Genomic DNA, 12,078 nt, shown 5'->3' with positions numbered 1-12,078 from the left:
GATTTATCTTCATAGGACATCCGAGGAAAAAATGAAATAATGAATGCAAAACTTATCAGGAGTTGCTCTTATTTCATAACACACACACACACACACAGAGAGAGAGAAAAGCTCTAGCTCTCAATTAAGGAGAATCACTCAGTAGCTTTTAAGAATAAATTAATTATAGTTCTCTACTTGCCATGTTTTCACACTGCTCCACTAAATTAAAATGCTGCCCAAAGACAATTACAGAAGGGTAAAAACCATGAAAAGCTGCCTTAACTGAGACCACATTAGAATTACTGACTTGCAAGCAATTTACAAAAACTGCAAGTTTGTTCCATTAAATGTATTTCATTCTGTATTTCCTTAAAATGCTAAAGACTTGGACCTAACAACACGTACTAATAGCAGTATTTTTTAAAAAGATTCTCTTCCTTGTTGGTAGCATGTAAACAAAGGGCTTTTCTTTCAACTTAACTTTTCTTTAGGTTAAAATTATAACAAGCTTTATATGTTCAGTATATGTTCTTAGGTTTTGATTGCATGTTAATTTACTAGTAGAAACTGGAAAACAAATCAAGAAATCATATTGTTTTAGGTAGATGGAGTAATATTTCAAATTTAAAAGAATCTGTGTGGGCATGAATTTAATATTGTGTCCTTCCCCATACTAATGCACAACCATCAACAAACACTGGGCTGTTTCTATGAAGCAGTGAAGGGTTTGTCTTATCTAAGAGAACGGCTTATGTTTGTATGGTGACAACCCAAACTCTGCGCAGTGCGGTCTACACATGTCCGGCAAATGAATTCAGGCGTCTGGAATGGAACTGCAGCCCTGGCCTCATTAGACAAAGAAGCATCACCCTACACAGCTGAGTGCTTTAAAAACAACCAGTGGCATCTTCTCCACAAATGCAGCTCTCTAAAAGCAGAGCCTGTCACCAAGATAAAGATACATCATCACATCTGAAGCAGAACTAGACTTCAAATTTTACTCAGCAGGGAAGAGCCCAGTAATTTACTCACAAGAGCACAGATAACAAAACACCCTACTTACTTAGACCATAAATGGAAAATATTTCACTACAATCACTAATACCCAAAAGCTCTACAGCCAAAAACTCACCCTGCTTAAAATTCCAGTTGATACTTAAAAAAAAAAAAATCCATTGCGAGCTAATCATTGTATCTTTGAAAGAGCAGGGGAAGAGGAGTCAATATAGTAAAGAAAACAACTGTGAACTTTTTAACACAGGCATAAAGAAAAATAGATAAGTTCAACACAATCCAACAATTACTACACAAAGCTTCCATGTGAATCTCAAAACTGGTCATCCAAAAGGTAAGTAAAACACATACAAAATACATTGAGAATAAATGTCAGCCATTAAAGATATAATATAAAAGGAAATACCATGAGATGTCTGGTAAATCTGAGGTCCAAGAAAGAATAAATGTCTTCACAAAACCTGCTATCCAGAATAGACCTAGAAACCAAGTGAACATAGGAGTATTGAGCTATTTTCAAATGACATAAAATTATAGGTATTTCCGACTAACATGGCACTTAAAGCCAAAGGTACTCCCACCAAGACAGAAGCCAGTTCTTACAAGGATAAATTTATTTCTCATGTAATTACACAAATGAATGTAAACACATGTGAAAGCAACAAGCAAAACTAAATACCAAAAATGGGGTGGGGGGGGACTGAGAAAATATAGCATTAAATACAAATTTGGTAAACAACATCAAACACACAAATTTAAAAATCAAACCCAAAATAAAATCCTAAAGTAAGAAAATGTGATACAATAAAAAGCAATTAAAGTAGAAGAGTCTATTAGGAAAAAAGTAGAAAAGGAGTCTGCTGTTAAAAAATAAACATAATAAAGAACTAGAAAGATGAAATATGGCCTCCAAAAGGCAGAAAGGTTAAACCATGAAGAAGAAAAAGAATTTTCTAAAGCTACAAATAAATGGGCCTAATCAATGTCTTCGAGGGAAGCACCATTACTGTTATTTTTCTGTCCTTTATACGAGCCTTGCACATGCTCAGTAACTACTTCAAATTAAATTAATAACTGTATTTTGAATGACGTATCACTTAAAGACTAAAGTGAAACTTTGACTTGATTAATAATGAAAATAAAATAAACATGAAATGGTAGGACACCTTGCACCCAAGATTTCCATATAAATTGGAACTTAAACTATCCTCATTACACAATTAAGACTTTATTTCAAATAAGTTGACTAAGATATAACAAAGAAACTGCTTGATCAAGATCTACTTTAAGATCTTGTTGGGGCCCCTGGGCTGACTCCAGCTCACAGAGAGCCCAGCTGGCAGAGGAGAACTGCACTGTTGGGCTTCCAAGGCTGTAATCTTCTTGGAAGCAGTCAGGCAGGTCTTTTTCCAGCAGAGCTACCATTTCATTGCCCTGGGCTCAACTGTAAATGGAGGTTGGTCTGGTTGATGATCTTATACTCATTAATCTATTAACAGATTACTCATGGTAATCAAAATAATAGAATAAATATCAGACTCTTAAAAGCTAAAATGAAAATTTGGCAGCATAAAATTATGTATTTCTCCAATAAGATAAATATTAACATCAGATAGTTTTCCATGAACATTTAATCCTGATCGATACTCAAGCATTACAATGACAGCAAATACTGAGTGCTTTTACTGTTTAATCCTCACTGGTCTATAAAACCTATTGCCACTGAGTCAGTCCCAACTCATAAAGGACCTTATAGGGTAAAGTACAAAGGTTTCCAATACTATCATCTGTACAGGAGTAGGTTAGTGAGTTTACACTGATCCTGCTGTTAGTAGGCTAGTGCATAATCAATTATGCCACTCAGACTCTTTAATAAACCTACAAAACTCACTGAGTCAATTCCAACTCATAGCAACACTATATAGATTTTCTGAGGCTGTAAATCTTTAAAGAAGCACATTGCTTTATCTGTCTTCTGTGGAGCAACTGGTGGGTTTGAACTGCTTACCAAACAGCAGCATCAGGGCTCTTTTATAAACTTATAAGAAAGTAATGATTATTACCTCCATCTTACAGATGAGGCAGAAGACTTAAAACTTGTCCATAGTTCCAGAGCTGTAAATTTCAATTAGGATATGAACTCCAACAATTTGTCTACACATTAATGTCCTTGAAATTAAAAATTAAAAGGTGATTGGTAAAATATGTAATCTAGAGTTTACAGCTAAAGAAAAAATAAATGACAACAGTCTCTCTCAAAATGGGGCATATTTTGATTCAGTTCAAGTTTTTAAGTGCTTCATTGTAACATAGTACAAGACCAGGCAATCGTTACTTACTGAACTCAGTAACAAAGTAGCAATGCTTCAGCAATCACACACTGCCACTTAGTAGTGACTATTAAAAATGACTTATTCTCAAAAAAAAATAATAAAAACCTACTTATTCTCTAGGGGCCTTAGTTTTCTTATCTGAAAATGGGACTACTCAGAATAGATCTCCGAATTACTTAAAGTGGTGTGTGTGGCATTTAGTTATGTGTTAGCTATGATTGATTATCAGGTAAAATTCTTGGACATTAAATACTGAGGAAAAGTTCTTAAAAGATTAATATTGGAGAACAACACTTACACTTGTAAAATGTGATTTTTACCAGTGTCTATTTTTTGTCAGTAAAAGAGAATGAGTGCTTCTGTATTTTCTGCCAAGTTCAGAGAATGTTAGAACTCCACTTAAAATTCAATGGCCAAATAAAATAAAAATTCAATGGCCAACTCTCTTTATTACACACATCAAACATATCAGAAGAGTTTCAATTAATTTCTTAAGCTAAAATTCTGTTTTCAGAATAACAGTAAAATAAATAGGCTACCAGGACCCTGAAAGGTTAATGACTATCATAGTTGGCATGTGGACTACCACCCTAAATGTTGATATGAACACATAGAAAATTCTTGACAATCTGTTTCTGTAAAGGTTTCAACCAAAAAAAAGGGGGGTGGGGATTATTCTATATTCTATAATATAAGGGTTGCTATGCATCAGCATTAACTCAATGGCAGTGGGTTTGGATATGACTTTGATTGTGGACTCTTAAATCTATTTTATAAAATTTAAACACAAACAAGATTTTGATGAGAGAGTGTAGTTAAGTATCAACAAGAGCTATCTTTAAAAGTTTTTAAAACTATTAAAATACATGTATAAATTTACTGAATCAAATAAATTCCACACACAATATAAATTTGATATACTCACTGCCATCTAGTCAATTCTAAATAATAACAATCTAGTAGCACTTCTCATGCTGTAAATCTTTACAGGAGCAAACAGCCTAACCTTTTCCCCAATGTACAACTGGTGGGTTTGAACTATCAACTTTGTGGTCAGCAGCCCAGTGCCCACAGAAGCAGAACTGCTTAAATGTGATATAATGGGTAAAAATTCTCATTTTGTAGCTTGGTTGAGGTGGTAGATAAAGGAGCCTATACATATGATAAAGCTGCATAGAACTAGACACACATAAATGAGTATAAACAAAGCTGGAGAAATGTAAATATCAGTAGAATTGTGATATTTTGTACTACAGTGTTGCAAAATGTTACCACATGAGGGACAGAAAAATCCATAGGCACTCTGCATTATTTCTTAAACTGCATGTGAGCTTACAATTGGATCATTTTTTAAAAATTTAATTGTAGCCTCCCATACTTTTAAAAATCTTAGGCAGATTTTTTAATGAAATCTTACACAGAAATTTAGACATTTATCATGGCTCTAAGAAGAAAAGTAGTTTTAATCTCCTATGCTTTTCCAGTGATTGCTAACTAATGTCAACTTGTAGTGCTGTTAAGGAAGCTACAGCCAGATGTAATGGGAGAATGCCACAACTGATTAGTGATGTCTGCCAGTGGGTAGAACAGGCATCTTGCACCTTACACTTGCTATGTCTGTGGTTAGAGAGTATGGTAGGGGGAATGTACCTCCCTACGCATCCTTCACCTAACAGTTATGGGGAAAGCCTAAGGGTTTCTGAAGAAGAGTGTGAAAATCACTGGCAAACCTCCCCCCAGAAGAATTTACTTCATAGGACAGCACTGAAGCTGCAGCTCAGGGAGAGAGACATGTTTGATCAGAGAACATGGGCACAAATGAAGGGGGAGGAAGAGAGAGTGGAGCATATGCTGGCCCATCAAGTCTTGAGGACGATATCCCCACTAAGAGCAGCCAATCCACAGAGAAGACCATATGGCCGGCCCCACTATGAAACATGACATCCCTCACTGACCCATAGCCCTACAGGGGACAACAATGGAGACCCAGCATGGGAATTGTCCCCTTCTGATCCCACCATATTGAGACAAAACACTAAAGTATGCAACAGAATAGCAAGGGAAACCAAGCAACGAAGTCCCCAGGGAACACCAAAAATAGACTTTGAGGCCAAGGCTTGGCCACCCCATCAGACTCGACCGGAAAACACTCCTAAAGGCCAACAAACAGTCCTTGAACTAATGACAGGCTTTTCTTTTTGGTGTTCTTGGGTTTTTTGTGTCATTGATTTTCTGTTGTTTTGGTTTCTTTTGTGGCTTGGTTTTGCTCTGTCTTGTTTTTGTGCATGTTACTATCTCCACAGGTCTGTCTAAAAAAGATCAACTGGATGAACAATCTGGAGGAAAAAATAATGGGACTGACTGTTCCAAGGGGGACATGGGAGAGGGGGAGGTAGGGGGAAAGGAACTGGTGTAAACAAACCCAGTGACAAGGGAACAACAAGTGATCCAAATCGATGGTGAGGAGGGTATAGGAGGCCTGGTAGGGCTTGATCAAGGACAATGTAACCAAGAGGAATTACTGACACCCAAATTAAGGCTGAGCATGATAGTGGGACAAGAGGAAAGTCAAAGGAAATAGAGGAAAGAGCTAGGAGGCAAAGGGCATTTATAGAGTTCTAAATACAGGCATATACATATGTAAATATATTTATATATGAGGATGGGGCAATAGATGGATGTGCATATACTTATAGATTTAGTATTAAGGTACAGATGGACTTTGGGCCTCCACTCAAGTACTCCCTCAATGCAAGAACACTTTGTTCCATTAAACTGGCATTCCATGATACTCACTTTCCTGACATAATCGCTATACAAATGGGTGCATAAGCAAATGTGGTGAGGAAAGCTGATGGTGCCCGGCTATCGAGAGAGATATAGTGTCTGGGGTCTTAAAGGCTTGAAGGTAAACAAGCGGCCATCAAGCTCAGAAGTAACAAAGCCTACATGGAAGAAGCACACCAGCCTGTGTGATCACAGAACAAAAAATCAAATCACTGTATGAGGGGGAGTGCCGATTGGGGACCCAAGACCCTTCTGTAGGCAACTGGACATTCCCTTACAGAAGGGTTCAGGGGCAGAGTAGCAACAATGAAACATACAACCTTCCTCTAGTTCCTAAATGCTCCCCCCCCCCCATGATCCCAATTCTGCTTTATGAATCTGGCTACACCAGAGGATGTACACTGTACAGATAGGAACTGGGAACACAGGGAATCCAGGACAGATGATCCCTTAGGGACCAGTGCCAAGAGTGGCAATCCTGGGAGGGTGGAGTGAAGGTAGGGTAGAAAGGGGAAACTGATTGCAAGAATCTACATATAACCTCCTCCATAGGGGATGGACAACAGAAAAGTGGGTGAATGGAGACATTGGACAGTGTAAGATATGACAAAATAATTAATAATTTATAAATTATCAAGGGTTCATGAAGGAGGGGGTAGTGGGTAAAGGAATAAATGAGCTGATAGCAAGGGCTTAAGTGAAGAGCAAATGTTTTGAGAGTGTTGAGGGCAGCGAATGTACAAATGTGCTTTACACAATTGATGTATGCATAGACTGGGATGAGTTGTATGAGCCCCCAATAAAATGATTTTTTTCAAAAGTGATTTTATATTTGTAATAAAAAAAATTTTAATTACTGGCAAAAATTTTCACCTGTAAATTCTACTTATCCAAAACATAGAAATGAACAGTTTCCAAAGAGTAGTGAACTTTCCAAAGAATACATTAAAATCTGTTTTAATTAAAATATTAGAAAAAAAAATTAACCACTGTGCCCCAACTCTGTGAACAGTTTACCCATTATTCATTCAACATACATAAGACTTTTTAAATCTTTAAATAAGTATTCTAGCAGTTAAGGACCAGTACAATACCCACTGTCATCAAATCAATTCCAACTCATAGGGACTCAATAGGGGAGTGAAGAACTGGTCTAGAAACAGTGGCTCTCACCCTGTGAGTCATGACACCTTTTGGGGGTAGAACGAACTTTTCACAGGGGTCACCCGATTCATAATAGTAGCAAAATGACAGTTATGAAGTAGCGACGAAAGTAATTTTATGGTTGAGGGGGGTCACCACAACATGAACTGTATTAATGGGTTGCAGCATTATAAAGGTTGAGAACCACTTGGAAGGTCTGTGAGGCTATTAACTATTTAGGAGAGCAGAAAGGCTCATCCTTCTCCCTCAGAGCCACTGGTAGGTTTGAACGGCTGACTTTGTGGTTAACTGCCCAAAGAAAAACCCACTACACCACCAGCCCTCCTTAAACTAAGGGCAGTAGACAACATTTTATGCTTTCATCCTTAATCTCAAGTAAAACACAATCCTCATTTTACAAGGTTAACTAAATTGTCCTCTAACTATATTCTGAATCCTTTTTTTTTCACACAACAGAAATTAAGTCATTCTCTTCTCCCAAAACAATGTGTACCCCAATCTAATTAATAAGATTGATTTTTCCCCTAGTCCTATCATCTATATTTTATCTGAGATCTTAGAAACCGGAATGATTTTTTAAAGTAGTTTTTCTTCCTAAACAGAACTTAGGCCAAGAGACAATGTGAACATGGGAAGAAAAAAAGCCATTCCAGTATCTTTTCATTCTATGTTCCATTAACTTTTTGAAGATCTCATATACTTTGAGATGTTAATTTTATGACTTTTCTCTACTTAAAAATATAGCATAGTTAACAGTTACTTTAACTGTGACATATTTCATGTAACCATGTTCCATACTAATTATTTCAATATGTAAATTATCTTAATATTCTTCTCAATATTAACATACTCATCATTCTTTTCAATTTTTTAAAAGTCATTTTGCTTCCCTTTTATATCTTTCACCAAGTAAAACTCCTCTTAAAATTTCAATGATCATTTACCCAACACTGCTTCCTTGAAACCTTCCCAACTTAAACATCTGTCACAAAACCGACTTTGAGATCTCTAGTAGATCAACCATTGGAGAACTTCCTGCTTAAAAACAAAACTTTAAAAAAAAGTTATCTCAAAAGACCATTCTTGCTATAAACCTGTTCCACATTAATCTCTTCCTTTCCTAACCTCCCAAGGAATTTACTACCTACTGCGATGAAAAAAAAGTCATAGAAAACTTTATTAAACAAAACTATCCAAATGTCAAATTATTATTTCTCAACATACCCTCCACTTAAGCTTATTACTTCTAAGGGTAGTGTTTCCATATCTCTAATCCTTCTCTGAAGAATTCTGTGCTCTTCGATTCACACCTGTCAAAAAATGGCAGTGTAGGCATTCCCAAGGGACTAAATGATATTTAAGTGTTGATTTGGAGGAGAAAAAAGTCAAAAAAGGCAAGATCAGTGCTGTAGAGTATATGAGATAAGGTTTCCATATGAAATTCTCAATTGTTTAAGAATGAGTAGGTTGTCATGATGAAAAAAAAAAAACCTCAGTGCAACTTTCCTAGGTTATTTTTCTTTCACCATGTAGTTTTCCATTTTCTTAGTACTTTCCAAAAATAAATGGTATCCTGCTTCTTCTGAGAAAAATCTATCAAGATCTCCCTTTGGGGTTCCCCCAGCCCCTTCTGCTAAAAATACACCACACACACACACACACACACACACACACACACAGAGCCATAACCTTCTGAGCTGGTCTCTAAGCCTTGAATCTAACTGGCCCAACAGATCCCCTTGGAAGCCATTGTTTTGATTGGATCTTTTTCTTGAAGTCACCCTAAAGAGACTATGCCAATTGTAACACTGAGATGATTTATATGTAGCCATACACCGATCATATTTTGTTTGGAATAAACTCATGCATATATTAACAGCAATATCTTTTGATTTAAATGTTGTGTGTGACATTTTGACAAACATAATTTTCAAACAGCTGGTAGTTTTTTGCCCCGCTTTTCCTTCTAAAACTAAATTCATCCACTTCACCCTAAAAGCAAGAATTGTATTTAAAAATAATATCTCAAAGCCTACGTTTGGCGCAGCTCCTAAGATATGATCTACATTATTCTTGATTAAAACATACTTTTGCTTTCTCAATGCATTTATGATCTCTAACTTTCAAATATTTAAAAAAAACCAATAAAGAATTTTAGTGGTTGATTTCATTCTACAATGCTTACTTGTTTAATTGCTTCTCATTCCCTTATTACCCTAAACTGATTGTTTAGGAAGACTCAGTCTTCCCTCTTCTTAGACTTAACTTCCATCAATCTTAAATGTAACTATTATTTCCTATTTGCTTTTCTATTTCCAGCCATCTATAGGACATGTTCCTCCACACTGTGGCAACTATTTTATTCCAAAAGATAATAAAATCAATTCAAATTCATTCAACGTGCTTGTTGAGCACATACTATGTCCTGAATAACGGGTGCTGGGGAATTAGCAGGAGCTCTAGTGGCACAGTGATTAAATGCTCAACTGCTAACCAAAAGGTGAATGGTGTCTACCCATTAGCTGTTCTGCAGAAGATTTGGGTGTCTATTCCCATTAAAATTACTTTAAAGTCCTTATAGGTTAGTACTACTTTGCACATATGGAGTCCATATGTGTTTTCATTGACTTGACAGCATTGGGTTTGAGTTTTGTTAGGGAATGAGCAGTCAATAGAATCAAGCTGGAATGATCTGCAGCAATCAAATATAATCAATGATACCTTAGAGTGGTTTTCCTGAGTAACAGCCTGTGTTAATAATTAGTGCATTCTCATTATGTTGCCAAAAACTAATCCTCTGTAAGGATCAGTGGAAAGCTATTAGAAATCAGAATATTTAAAAAATGGTTTATCTTACATCAAGAGATCTAGTGGCATGGTCGGTTACATGTTAGGCTTCTAACCAAAAAGTCAGCAATTCAAAACCACCTGCCACCTCTGAAGAAGAGAGACTTTCTGCTACTATAAAAATCTACAATTTAGGAAATCCAAGAGGGTTGTTTTATTCTGCCCCAAGAGGTTGCTATGAGTTGGAATCAATTCAATGACAGTGAGTATGGTTTGGTTTTTATCTTACATAGGAAGCTTTTAAAAATATATATTTTAAAGTCAAAATCTTGAATTCAAATTCTTAATCAGTCATTCTTTAGCTATAATGGCCCTGGTAAACAAGTCTTTATAGATGTTGCAATGCATGGTAAACTGAAAAACACACTACTAATGTTAGTGCTCTTGCCTCATAGAAGATATGAAGATTCTATTATTCAATTCAATAATAACCAACTCCAATTACTACACTATTGACTCAAATAGTCAAAAGGAAAATAAAGCAAAGCTCCATCACTTTTCCTGATGTTAAGATCTCACATGGATTGAAAATATTTACTTTAAATCCTAAAGGCAAAGGGTAACCAATATGTAAGAGTAACTTAATTGCCAAGTATTCAATAAGCCCTAAAATGATCAAGGGGCCAAAATGAATTTTAAAAAGAAAAACTAAATGTAAATACTTTCTATGTTAAAATAATATACTTCTTTAGCATTTTCCCATGCTAATTCCAAAATTAAGAATATTCAAAGACATTTCTTTTTCCTTACATATTAACATAAATAGAAAACAAACACACAAAAACCACTGTTACAATTAGAAAGATGAAGCTTGGAGAAAAAGAATAATGTACTTAACCTCAAAAATGAACTGACTACCATTTATTTTACACACAGTTTAATGGCTTTTATCAGGGGGAAAAAAGGGCGGGGGTGAGGTGTTTGTGAAAACATGTAGAAATTGGTGCAGATGCTATGGAAAACATTTTGGCATCTCCTTAGAAAGTAAATGTGGAATTGCCCACCTGTCCCAGCAATTGTACTGCTAGGCATATATAAAAAATAATTAAAAGCAGAGTAAACAAAATGTGGTATATATTTATACCCCAAACCCCATTGCTACTGAGAGCAAAAAATGTCTCTAGAGGGTTTTCATGACTGTAAATCTTTACAGAAGCAGAATGCCACATCTTTCTTCCACAGTACAGATGGCAGGCTTGAATAGTCAACCTTTAAGTTTGTAGCTGAGTTCTTAACCACTGTTCCACCAGGGCTCAATAGAATATTACTTAGCCATAAAGAGAAATAAAGCTCTGATATATGCTATAATGTAGATGAACATTGAAAACATTATGCTGAGTGAAATAAATAAGAAACCAAAGGACAGATATGTATTGCATAATTCCATGTTTATGAAATAGCTAGAATAAACAGAAGGAATAGAAACAAACGTTTATTAGTGGTCACCAAGAATGAGAAGGTGAGGGGAAACGAGGTCATATTGCTTGCTTACGGGGTACTGGGTTTCTGTTTGAGGTAATGAAAAGCATTAGGCAATGGATAGTGGTGATGTTTGCACTACACAGTGAATGTGGTTAGTGTCACTCAATTGCACACTTACAAGTGGTTAATATAGCAAGTGCTTTGTTACATATTTTACCACAATAAAAATAAATGAATTATGGACTTAACAGTCTTTATTAGGAAAAATACTTATGTCCTGGTCAAGATGGGCTTTTAGAGTAGCTTGTCTCGAACAAGGCATACGACCACTGAGAAACTATAATACAGCAAAAATGGTAAGAGAAATGAAATACCAAGAATGCGGTTGAGTAAGACAATGAGTTCTATAAAGGACCAGTACATTTGGTAAGAGACAGGCTATACCCACTCCCACTTACAAACTTTATTGGAAAGATTTTTCCAAGCATGTATGCTTTTGTATATGTGTGTATATGTATTTGAGGGTATC

The 12,078-nt window shown here is 35.9% G+C and overlaps 1 protein-coding gene across 2 annotated transcripts in view; it reads right to left on the bottom strand.

The window, feature by feature from the left end:
• Positions 1–12,078, bottom strand: part of KMT2E (lysine methyltransferase 2E (inactive)) — an 86,910-nt gene that overhangs the window by 63,430 nt on the left and 11,402 nt on the right. The window contains exon 2 of one of the 2 annotated variants that reach the window (XM_075558520.1): positions 1,403–1,475. The exons of the other annotated variant lie outside the window; for it this stretch is intronic. The gene's annotated coding sequence lies outside the window, so the exon portion shown is untranslated. The remainder of the gene's footprint in view (positions 1–1,402; positions 1,476–12,078) is intronic. 2 annotated transcript variants of the gene reach the window in all.

The sequence above is a fragment of the Tenrec ecaudatus genome, chromosome 9 (assembly GCF_050624435.1).
Source record: "Tenrec ecaudatus isolate mTenEca1 chromosome 9, mTenEca1.hap1, whole genome shotgun sequence".
NCBI classification, from domain to species: Eukaryota; Metazoa; Chordata; class Mammalia; order Afrosoricida; family Tenrecidae; genus Tenrec; species Tenrec ecaudatus.
The sequence above is the reverse complement of the archived record's forward strand: the minus strand, read 5'-3'. Positions and strand labels throughout refer to the sequence as shown.